The 13,148-nt window shown below is 39.2% G+C and overlaps 1 pseudogene; it reads left to right on the plus strand.

The window, feature by feature from the left end:
• LOC110124651 (tyrosine-protein kinase Fer pseudogene) overlaps positions 1 to 13,148 on the plus strand; it is a 62,722-nt pseudogene that overhangs the window by 45,989 nt on the left and 3,585 nt on the right.

The following is a 13,148-nucleotide window of genomic DNA, read 5'->3' on the forward strand; positions in this document are numbered from 1 at the left end:
CTTGTTCCTCATTGCAGGGTGAAATCAACAGTGGCATACAACCTTTATTTTTTGTTCATGCTACATGTAATCCATGGGCTATTGGAGGGTCATTGCAACTATGCTTGTTTCTTTTAAGCTTTACTCTGTAGACATAGATGTCTTCTCATTCTAGGACCCAGCCTGATGTCTTACCTGGACTATACTATTCTCTTGGCACAGGGCAAAAGCAAGAGGCCAAGCCAAACCACATAGTCACCTTAAACCTCTACTTGGATATAACATGTGCCAAAGCCTGTCAGTGGAGCTCAAAGTCAAATCGATATTCCTCCCCCAAGAGGCATGGCAAGTCACCTGGCAATGGGTAAGGATACACAACCATCTTACAGGGATAGTGGAGAGTAAACAACTGTGAACAATGATATCATCTCCCCTATTGAGTCTATATTTAATTTCCATCATCTCTAAGAATTACAGAAAATTATTAACTAAGCAATAAGTTCAATTAATATCTTGACACAAAAACACAATGAGTCCAGCTATTTTTTATGACCTAGACCACTCTAGAAATTTTCCAATGTCACAGAGAAGACTAAGAAAAGTTATCTAAAACTTCAAAATAAGGAAAAATGATTGCATGACCTGTTAAATATCATGGCAGTACATTTTTTAATAAGCCTTTTAGTCACCTGACTCTCTCAAAGTATATAACTTAAACTATCTACAACTGATCAGAGTCCAGAAAATAATTCACTGCAGTTCCCTAAAAGAACAGAATCTCCTCTGAAAGAGACACGTGCACCCCAATGTTCATCACAGCACTGTTTATAATAGCCAGGACATGGAAGCAACCTAGATGCCCATCAGCAGACGAATGGATAAGGAAGCTGTGGTACATATACACCATGGAATATTACTCAGCCGTTAAAAAGAATTCATTTGAATCAGTTCTAATGAGATGGATGAAACTGGAGCCCATTATACAGAGTGAAGTAAGCCGGAAAGATAAAGACCATTACAGTATACTAACACATATATATGGAATTTAGAAAGATGGTAATGATAACCCTATATGCAAAACAGAAAAAGAGACACAGATGTACAGAACAGACTTTTAGACTCTGTGGGAGAAGGCGAGGGTGGGATGTTTCGAGAGAACAGCATTGAAACATGTACATTATCTATAGTGAGACAGATCACCAGCCCAGGTTGGATGCATGAGACAAGTGCTCGGGCCTGGTGCACTGGGAAGACCCAGAGGAATCGGGTGGAGAGGGAGGTACGAGGGGGGATCGGGAAGGAATACATGTAACTCCATGGCTGATTCATGTCAATGTATGACAAAACCCACTACAATATTGTAAAGTAATTAGCCTCCAACTAATAAAAATAAATGAAAAAAAAAGAACAGAATCTCCTTCTGCGTTCAAACACCTCTTATTAAATATCTGACAGTTTTAGAATCTGTTGACAAATGTAAATCAGAAGTGAAAATGTGAGTCAATGAGAAAATTATTTAATTTATGCATGTGTGTACTCTACAACACTTTATAGGAACATATTTATTGTGTAAAGTGAACCAGGAGTATCCAAGATAATGAACAGGCTAATAGCTCTCTTACCTCTAAAGGTCTGTGGATATAAAGAGAAAAATAGGGCGGAGGAGGGAATGAGTGTGCTGCTTTTATGCTTCGTTTTAGCACCTCTAATGTTTGCCATCTTACTTCACTTTCTCCCTGATCAAGCATGCCCTCCCCACCCCAAAACAAAGTATCCTTCCATCCTCAAAAGAGGACATATTGCTAATAATGCTAACATTTTACTCAGCTACATTAATCAGAATTTTAATGGAAATATATCACTTTAATTTTAGCATGTGTCTCAATTAAGCCATTGAGTATGTTCTCCAAATTCAGTAGGTAAGTGTAAGTTTTGCTAACTGAACTGTGGTTTTAAAATGTCCTAAGGAAGCTTTCTGACTAAACATAAAACAAATCACTTATTTCATACCTCAGCAACTTTCATGCTTCACCAAGGCAGAGAATGCAAGTTGGATATATATTTCTTACTTTGAGAAAGAGTTTAAAGTCTATTTGGACTGGTAGACAGTCAGAATTTCCCTGGACATATCCCACAGGGAACACTGAGATGTGGCTCCTGAAATATTCCTAATGACTTCATCTTTAAACATACTAGCTCTAAAATGATTGGGAGTGTGACTGCATGAAAAGTCCCTCTGGCTTAAATCTTCTATTACCCATAATGTTCTTTCTTCAAAGGTTAACCTATTCTTGTTCCTAGGACATTAGACATCTACCTTTTATGTCTGCCAAAACTACTGAACAATTAAAAGAGACCCTGGGAAAATGTGCCATGTAAATTACCTCAGTGAGTGTTATTTAAATTATAAAGAGAAAAAGAAGTGTTAGAAAAAATTTAAACTCCAGTATATTTTTAAGTTGCCTTAAACTCATATCAGTCTCAAATTAACAGCCATTTCCCTGGTGGCTCAGACAGTAAAGAATCTGCCTGCAATGCAGGAGACCTGGGTTCAGTCCCTGGGTCAGGAAGATCCTCTGGAGAAGGAAATGGCAACCCACTCCAGTATTCTTGTCTGAAGAATCCCATGGACAGAGGCTACAGTCCATGGGGTCGCAAAGAGTTGGACACAACTTAGCAACTAACACACAACTCCATCAAAATAAAAATAACCAGAAAGATAATTTTCTTTAGTCAACTCATCATCTGTAAAAAAATAATAACATCAACCTTGAAAAGAAAAACCTCTATTTTTTATTAAAAGATATAGAAAGGGAATGGCACCCATTGTTATAGAGAGACCATTCTGGAAATTTCATTTACTCAGGCTCCCTGGTGAAAACAAGCATGGCTGAATTAGCCTAATTCATTAGAGATGAATTAGTCATCTCTAATTTATCAATGGGTTGTGTCCCAAAATTTATCTGTAAGTCAACTGTTTGAAACTCAGAACATATTTTCCCATGAGAACAAAGGGTAGTTAGGGTCTTAGACCAGCTCACAAAAGCTTACAGACTGGAAATCTAGCTCAACTCTGGAACTTCTAATATCAGTCTGCAGGCTGGATCCTGATAACAGTGCAGGAGAGAAGAGGAAAATGATTTCTTTTTCCCTTCCTGTTGCAAAGAAATTTAAAGAAGACTACTCCAAAAGGCCAAACTTAGGTATAATGGCATCTGTTCCCCCTAATAATTCTCTTCCAATGTCTCAAATCCTTTAAGGCTAACACAACCCCTAGTTTTATATATGTTGACATAGAAGAGAACAGGCTAAGCAGCAGACATTTAGGGACTTGGCTATGATTTCTCGTATATGACATATACATATGGACACCAACTCTAGATAAACTGAAATACAGAAAAAAGACCCTGTTTATGAATCCTGGGTGCATAGGTGGGGCTAGCCACAGGGGCAAGAGAAAAGTCCTGTTAACAAACCTATACTCAGAGTTGGAGCAGAACCAGCAACAAAGCTAATGCTTGAGTTGTTGAAACACTTGTCTAGCACTTTTCATACTCCTGTAGCTCAGGGTAGGTTTGGGTCCAGAGACCATGTCTGGGATTCAGTTTAGAGGTGGTTAGTGGTCCAAGTGAGATGAGTTGAAGAACAGTGAGGGCAGGGAGTCAAGCAGGTGATAATGACTTGTTAATCTGATTTAAAAGTTTCTATTCATTTGGAAGAAATTACAAATAGGTCAAATATTTATCGTGTACCCATACTGTGCCATGCACTGTGTTCAGTTCAGTTGCTCAGTCGTGTCTGACTCTGCAACCCCATGAACTGCAGCATGCCAGGCCTCCCTGTCCATCACCAACTCCCAGAGTCCACCCAAACCCATGTCCATTGAGTCGGTGATGCCATCCAACCATCTCATCCTCTGTCGTCCCCTTCTCCTCCTGCCTTCAATCTTTCCCAGCATCAGGGTCTTTTCAAATGAGTCAGCTCTCCGCATCAGGTGGCCAAAGTATTGGAGTTTCAGCTTCAACATTAGTCCCTCCAATGAACACCCAGGACTGATCTCCTTTAGGATGGACTGGTTGGATCTCCTTGTAGTCCAAGGGACTCTCAAGAGTCTTCTCCAACACCACAGTTCAAAAGCATCAATTCTTCGGCACTCAGCTTTCTTTATAGTCCAACTCTCACATCCATACATGACTACTGGAAAAACCATAGCCTTGACTAGACAGACCTTTGTTGCCAATGTCTCTGTTCTTTAATATGCTATCTAGGTTAGTCATTTAATTTCATGGCTGCAATCACCATCCACAGTGATTTTGGAGCCCAGAAAAATAAAGTCAGTCACTGTTTCCCCATCTATTTGCCATGAAGTCAGGTGCTCGTATTAAATAGTCCCTACTTGTGGCACTCATATTCCACAACAGTTTTGAAGAGTTCACAGGAACCAAATAAATCCTTATTTAAGAGGGAAAAGCACAATTGCCCCGAACCCACTATGACTTAGACTTCCAAACCAGAGGCATTATGTTTTGGAGGTGAGTGAACTGTCCCCTTGTGGCTCAGACAGTAAAGAATCTGCCTGCCAATGCAAGAGACCCAGGTTCAATCCCCAGTTGGGAAGATCCCCTGGAGAAGGAAATGGCAATGCACTCCAGTATTCTTGCCTGGAGAATTCCATGGACAGAGGACCCTGGTTGGTTGCAGTCCATGGGGTCGCAAAGAGTCAGACATGACTGAGCACGCACAGATGATGAGAGATGAACTGTAAAATATGACCAAGTTAACTATTGGAAGAATCAAACAATTAAATATCAACTGTGTCATATTCCTACAGTGGAACTGAAGGAAGGAAACAAGTACAAAACCCAGAAGCTTAACCTCACAGATATGCCCAAGGCAAAACCACCAAGTGAGCTAGGTCCTTTTTGGCACCTTTCCTACCTGTCCTTTCACCTTCAAGTAGCCATTATGCTGTGGCACTCTCCCAGGATCAGGCCATGTCCCTTTCTCTGAATTTTGACCAGGTAAAATCTCTCAGTGCTTTCCTAAGTAACATGAGAGTATGAGGAACTATCATCAAAAGTCATTTTTCTTCAGTGCTAGTGAGAAAACTGACTGCCCTCCCCCACAATGCCTTAGTTTAATGAAAAGGTACAACTCCAGAAGTGCTTATAAAGTGCTCAATTCTGAGAATTTCACACACCACAGCTATCCAGTTGGGGTGATATTTTGGAATCAGGGCCTTTCAGTGCCCACTTAAACTTACCCATAGACAGCTAACCACTTCACCTACATATGTACAAAACAGATCTAGAATCAGAAACCTCTGGAGAGTTGATATCTTTAGGAAATCTCCACCCTCAGATTTTAAAAACAACCATTTATGGAGCTCTACATAAATATGTGGCAAGCACTACTGTATGAATGAACTCAATTCTTAGGATGACCTTATGAAATGGTTCTCATTACTGGCCTCACTTTACCAATGAGAAAAAAGAGGCACAATTCATCTAAAAAAAAAGCAGAGGAAAAGTAAAAAAAAAAAAAAAAAAAAAAGGAGAGAGAGAACAGGACAAATAGAAAACAAATAGCAAGAAGTCAGATCTCAACTTAACCATTCAATAATGACATTAAATGTACGTCTAAACACTTGAATTAAAAGGCAGAAATTGTCATTGGATTGAATTAAAAAGCAAGAAAACCTATTTTAAACATAAAGGAAAAGGATGGAAAAAATATACTGTGCAAATACAATCAAGTGTATTGGCAGTCCAGTGGGTAAGACTTCATGCTTCCACTACAGGGAGCATGGGTCTGATCCCTGGTAGGGGAACTAAGATCCCACAGAGTGCACGGTGTAGACCAAAGAAAAGAAACCTTCAGAAACTATATTAATTTTAAAGTAGGTTTTAGAATGAGGAGTATTACCAGGGGGTAAAGAATACTTCATTTTGATAAAGAGGTCAATTCACCAAGAATATATAATCTGAAGTGTGCATGCACCTAATCATAATTGTTCAAAATACAGGAACCAAAAAATGACAAAACTAAAAGAAGAAATAATTGTCACAATTAAATTTGTAAATTTCAAAACACTTCTCTCAGTAATTGACAGATCAGGCAGACAGAAAATCAGCAAAGGCACAGAAGATCTGGAATGCCACCAACCAACTTGACCTTATTGGCATTTATAGAACATTGCATCCAACTAAAGCAGAATGCACCATCTTTTCAAGGGCATGTGGAATAGTCACCACGGTAGGCCAGCTGCTGGGCCATAAAACAAGTCTCAGTAAATTTAAAAGGATTTAAATAATTCAAAGAAAGTACTTTGACCACTAAAGTGCAACTAAACTATATGTCAATAACAGAAGGATATCTGGGAAATCTTCAAATATTTGGAAATGAAGCAACAAACTTCCAAATAACACATGGGTCAAAGAACAAATCCAGAGGGAAAAAAATATTAATATTGTTATTAGTGGTAATATTTTGAGCTGTAGGAAAATGAAAATACCACACGTCAACCTTGTGAGATGCAGCTAGAGCAATGCTTAAAGAGAAAGGTATAGCATGGAATTAGTAAATGTTTATACAACCGCCTCACTCACCAACATCAAAATATGATTCAAGGAAAAGTAAAGAACAGAGGACAAAACCCAGGCCCAAATGCAACTCCAATCATAAAAAAGTGAACCACTGCCGATAAGAGTTAAAGGAGAAGGTATAAGCGATACCAAAAGTAGGTCTGAATTCCAAACTGCTTACCTTAGTAGTAGATGTTTGCTGATGAGTCATGCCTAGGCTAACAAGAGGTTAGATCCAGGAAGGTAAGTGAAGGTAGGCTGGGGAAGGCAAGAGGGTTAGAGTGAACAAGAGTAGCATTGCTGGCTAAACCCAGGACAGAGGCTGTTACTCTTGATTTTAAAATATTTCTTGCTAATGATAGGTTTTCCCTGGGGCCTAATACACTTCTCTCCCCTAGCAACAGCCTCTGGATTGGTTCTGTCCCTAACTGAGGTAAGAACACAGGTGCTTGGGATTGTAGGCTAGTTAAACTGTTAATTCCCAAATATCATCTCCACATCATAATCACCTGAGGAACTGCCTTTAAAACTCCTACAGGCCTGCACTCCAAGAGATTTTGATTTAGTGTATTTGGAGTGCAGGGTGCCTAATATTTTTGATAAATTCTGATTCTGCTGACCCTCTGGTATTAAATATTACCACTAATAACAGCTGCTAACAGTTACCGAGGACCTGCTATGTACTAGGTCCTCTTTACATGCTTTTACATGTATTGTGAGGTTTAATTCATGGACAAAAAGGGCATTGTGAAGAGCAGGTAAGGAAGTTTAAGTGGAACTCATCCTCACTCAGAGGAGATGAGGAAAATCATCTTGACACAGAGGCAATAACTTTTCAATGACCTGTAATGATACAAAAAATATGATTAAAACTGATTACGGTGATAAAAAGATTGGTGACATCTGCTGCTGCTGCTGCTGCTAAGTCACTTCAGTCGTGTCTGACTCTGTGCGACCCCATAGACGGCAGCCCACCAGGCTCCCCCATCCCTGGGATTCTCCAGGCAAGAACACTGGAGTGGGTTGCCATTTCCTTCTCCAATGCATGAAAGTGAAAGTGAAAGTGAAGTCATTCAGTCATGTCTGACTCGTAGCAACCCCATGGACTGCAGCCTACCAGGCTCCTCCGTCCATGGGATTTTCCAGGCAAGAGTACTGGAGTGGGCTGCCATTGCCTTCTCTGGAGGGATTCTGCACTGCACCCAAATTGGTCTGAATTCTCGATCTCTTCTGGAGACACTCTCTCCTCCAGTGCCAACTTAGGATAGAACCAGATCCAAAAAGACCTACACCCTCTAGGTCTGAATTGAAATAGGTTGGCTTTTAGTTTCATTCTTTTACAAGTGGAGGGAGGTGGGAGGGGGGATCGGGATGGGGAACATATGTAAATCCATGGCTGATTCATGTCAATGTATGGCAAAAACCACTACAATATTGTAGTTAGCCTCCAACTAATAAAAATAAATGAAAAATAAATAAATAAAAAAACAACAACAACAACAAAGAAATAGGTTGGCTTCCTGAACATCTAAATCCTTCACAAAGTCTTCCCAGATTAACCTTTTGAGAAAAAGACTTCCCAAATCACACATAGTCTGAGGTCATTCTCACCCTGAGTACTCACCATCCTCTCAAAATATAATTGGACCTCAGATAACATGTGATATGTATATCTTACTCATTTTACATTTCCTGCTTGTATATCTCATAAGCACAATCTTTTGTCTGTGTTAGTGACTTCTTGGATGGATTATCCTGGAAAGCACAAAAGGTGCCTGCATAATAGTACCTAGCAGTGGTATATCTAATTACAATTTATAAATGTTCTTTGATAATGATGAAATGTAACTAGAAGGTAAGTACCACTACACACTGCACTGAAATAAAGATCATAAAAGCCTTGAATATAGTACAATATATCATTCTGGTTAAAGTTTCAAGAGGACAGGGGTAATAGCTCTTTATCAGTCTGATACTCAAGTCCAAGGACATCTGTCATCTGACAAAAATCAGAGGTCATCTAAGTTAAAGTAACAGGTCATTTTCTAGCTCCTATCCCTTAAAGGAAGGCTATTTCTCATTTGCAAGGATGCATTTCTCAAGTTTATGTGCTCTGTACTCAGTCAAAATCTCCTCTTTCCTTTCTCCATTAAATACCTCCAGGACTTCCTGGTGGTACAGTGGATAGGAAATCCGCCTACCAATACAGGAGACATGGGTTTGATGCCCAGTCCAGGAAGATTCCACATGCAGCGGAGCAACTAAGCCTGTGTGCCACAAGAAGCCCGTGTACCTAGAGCCTGTGCCCCACAAGAGAAGCCACCGCAATGAGAAGCCCACACACCACAACGAAGAGTAGCCCCCGCTCACCGCCACAACTAGAGAAAGCCCACACGTAGCAATGAAGACCCAGGGCAACTGAAAACGTACAAAGAAACTCCACTTAACAACACATCAAAGGAATTTAACTTTTGTGAGCCTGACCCATGTAGAAATGGTCATTATATCCAATATTTCCACTATCCTCCAATATCCCCCTATTGTTATTCTCAATTATCACTTCAATTTGTGTTTATAACTCCAACAAAATGTCTCCAATTAGCATGAACTAGCATCTTTTAAAGAAATCCTTCTTTTATTCTCAGCTCTAGAATAAAGTCTCTTTGCCTCTGACAGGACCTCTGGAAATGTTATTAAAATTTTCAATTAAAAAAATTAAACATTTAAACTTGTTTCTGATAAGCAGTAAGATAGAACATTAAATGGCTGTAATATTAAAAGCTTCATTCTACCCAAGAGGCAGTCTTTAGAGATCAGTATCCACAAAAATGTAAACAAAACAAAGGCCAGGCACAGCTTTTAAACTAATGAGATCTTATGCTACTTGGATCATGAGAATCAAACAAGGATCTCATGAGTTTTCTGATTTTTACAAACATGCTTATAAAAAGTAAGGCCACCATAAATCCCAGTTTAAGAACCTGGTCTCAAATATTCAAAACTGATTTCCTGGACTAAACCAAAGCATCAGATACCTAGGTGCCTGAGATACGTATTTTGGTGTCATTGTAGAAATAGCCTTCACTTGAATAAGCTGAGCTGTTGCCCATCAGCTAACATTCAGGCTGTTACAAGATACAATCCCTTCATTTTATTTACTGAAAAGACAAGGCTGTTTCTTTATGAGAATACAAAAGAGAAGTTCCTTTAGGCTTAACTGCCAGAAAATGTTATTCTCCACCATGACTGGCTTTTTATATGATGGACACTGCAATTTCTCTAATTGCCCACATTACCTTCTCTGTGTGGCCTGCCAGGTCTTTCAGAGCCAATTCATGAATCAAGGGTACACAACATTTTGGGGTGTTGGCTTCACTTGGGGTATTATTTTCACCCAGAAATCAAATTTTTCATTTACTTTTCAAATATTGTACTGTATGCTTTTTTTCATAAATCCTTCTTGAAACATGGTAGAGTAGAAATAAAACCGAAGCCAGGTTCAGTTAGAATAAGATCAAACCCAGGTCTCCCACATTGCAGGTGGATTCTTTACCAGCTGAGCCACAAGGGAAGCCCAAGAATACTGGAGTGGGTAGCCTATCCCTTCTCCAGGGGATCTTCCCAACCCAGGAATCAAACCAGGGTCTCCTGCATTGCAGGTGGATTCTTTACCAACTGAGCTATCAGGGAAGCCCAAGAAATAAAACTATTGCAATAATTATTGAAAAAATAAGCATACTGGGATTTCCACTCATACTTGGTTAAAGTGTCTCCTTGAAATAGAAAATGGCTCTATTCCACTGACAAGTGACTTTCCAACGATACACTGCAGATAGCCTGTAGATAATTTGACAAGGCAAGATGTTTTAACTTTTGCCACTACCACTTAAGACAATACAGATGAATGGATGACCATCTTCCAAGTTATGATCAACTTGAGATGGATTCAGGATTGGTTGGGTATAGAGGCTTTTTAGAGTTCTTTAGAAGACCCCGAAAAACAAACCTGCCATCTTGAATCCATCTTTTAGACACTCGGGGGCAAGTTACCAACCCAAGAAAATGCACATACCACAAATTGCATTCAATTTCTGGAGAGCCCATAGATATCCTTCCAGTCCATTTATGAACCTAAAGTTAACAACCACTAGAGCTTACAGCCTAGGTCCTGAGAAATCCTGCATATTATATGATTCTCATGTAAAAGTTTCAAAGATAGATGAGAGATTAGGGATAGCTCCTGTTCAAATTATGTAGTAATAAGTCATACTGCAATAACCACCTCAAAATATCCTGCTTTGTACATCTTCATTCCACATGATCATTGCTATGTAAAGAATTAAGTCCTGCCCCATCCAATCTCATTACCTGGGTTTTTTCCCTCCCTCCCTCCAACGTTTGTTGTTTGCCTCCACTTTGCATTGTTGCACTTTGCTGTTCGATATTAGAATACATTCTTAAATAAATGTTATACATTTTAATGCATATTTCTTGCTTTATGTTTTTTGCTAATGACATTACTTGCTGTGTATTTTATATTTATTTTAGACTAGGGAAATGATGTTAGACAAAAAGCAAATTCGAGTGATTTTTCTTATTTGAGTTCAAAATGGGTCATAAAGCAGTGGAGACAACTTGCAACATCAACAAGGCATTTGGCCCAGGAACTGCTAATGAACATACAGTGCAGTGGTAGTTCAAGAAGTTTTGCAAAGGAGACAAGTCTTAAAGATGAGGAGCATAGTGGCTAGTGATCGGAAGTTGCCAACAATTGAGTGCCATCATCAAAAATGATCCTCTTGCAACTACGCGAGAGGTTACCCAATAACTCAGTGTCAATCTTTCTACAGTTGTTCAGCATTTGAAGCAAACTGGAAAGGTGAAAAAGCTTGATAAGTGGATGCCTCATGAGCTGACCCCAAATCAAAAAAATCATCATTTTGAAGTGTGTTCTCTTACTCTACACAACAGTGAACCATTTCTTGGATTGTGACATGCAACGAAAAGTGGACTTTATTTGACAGCCAGAGACGATGAGCAGCTCAGTGATTAGAAGAAGCTCTAAAGCACTTCCCAAAGCCAAACTTGCACCAAAAAAAGGTCATGGTCACTGTTTGGTGGTCTGCTGCCAGTCTGATCCACTACAGCTTTCTGAATCCCAGTGAAACCATTACATCTGAGAAGTATGCTCAGCAAATCAATGAGATGCACTGAAAACTGCAATGCCTGCAGCTGGCATTGGTCAACAGAATGCAGGGCACACAACCAATGGTTCAAAAACTGGACGAATTGGGCTACGAAGTTTTGTCTCATCTGCCATATTCACCTGACCTCTTGCCAACCAACTACCACTTCTTCAAGCATCTCAACAACTTTTTGCAGGGAAAACACTTCCACAACCAGCAGGAGCAGAAAATGTCTGTTGAATCCTGAAGCATGGATTTTTATGCTATAGGAATAAACAAACTTATTTCTCATTGGCAAAAATGTGTTGATTAATGGTTCCTATTTTGATTAATAAAGATGTGTTTGAGCCTAGTTATAATGATTTAAAATTCATGGTCCAAAACTGCAATTACTTTTGCACCAACCTAATAGGAAGTTCCATGAAGGCAGAAACTGTCTTCCTCAAGGCTGTACCTCTGGTGCCTAAGAGGTACTCAAATATTTTTGAATAAATCTTCCACAGGATTCTCTGGAGCAGATTTTTACAGTATACTAACACATATATATGGAATTTAGAAAGATGGTAATGATAACCCTATATGCAAAACAGAAAGAGACTCAGATGTATAGAACAGACTTGTGGACTCTGTGGGAGAAGGCGAGGGTGGGATGTTTCAAGAGAACAGCATTGAAACATGTATATTATCTAGGGTGAAACAGATCACCAGCCCAGGTTGGGTGCATGAGACAAGTGCTCGGGCCTGGTGCACTGGGAAGACCCAGAGGGATCGGGTGGAGAGGGAGGTGGGAGGGAGGACCGGGATGGGGAATACATGTAAATCCATGGCTAATTCATTTCAATGTATGACAAAAACCACTGCAATGATGTAAAGTAATTAGCCTCCAACTAATAAAAATAAATGGAAAAAATAAAAAAAAAAAAGAAAATAAAATTTTACTGGAACTCCATCATGCTCATTCATTTACATACCATCTATGGCTGCTTTCATACTATAATGCTGAGCTGAGGAGTTCCAAATGGGTTAATGTAAACCCATGAAGTCTCAAATATTTACTAGTTGGCTCCTTACAGAAATTTGCTGACCCCCAACAGCACTCAATTGGCCTTTATCTCTCAAGTTAGAATTGGAAGCACTGTAGATAGAGGAGTTAGGTCTTAATACTTCTTTGCTTGTAGAACAGAAGTGCTTTAAAATAGCTATCAAATACAGATTTTCTGTAAAGTAATTAGCCTCCAACTAATAAAAATTAATGGAAAAAAATAAAGATTTTGAACTGAAAAAAAAATACAGATTTTCTTCTTGCAACATAAATTTCTGCACAATTAAGTTCAAAGTTATTATTTTCCATTCTCAATGCATTTCTAGCAAGGCCAAAAGCAAAAAAGCAAAGGTTACC

Source organism: Odocoileus virginianus, unplaced genomic scaffold, assembly GCF_023699985.2.
Source record: "Odocoileus virginianus isolate 20LAN1187 ecotype Illinois unplaced genomic scaffold, Ovbor_1.2 Unplaced_Contig_12, whole genome shotgun sequence".
Taxonomy (NCBI): Eukaryota; Metazoa; Chordata; class Mammalia; order Artiodactyla; family Cervidae; genus Odocoileus; species Odocoileus virginianus.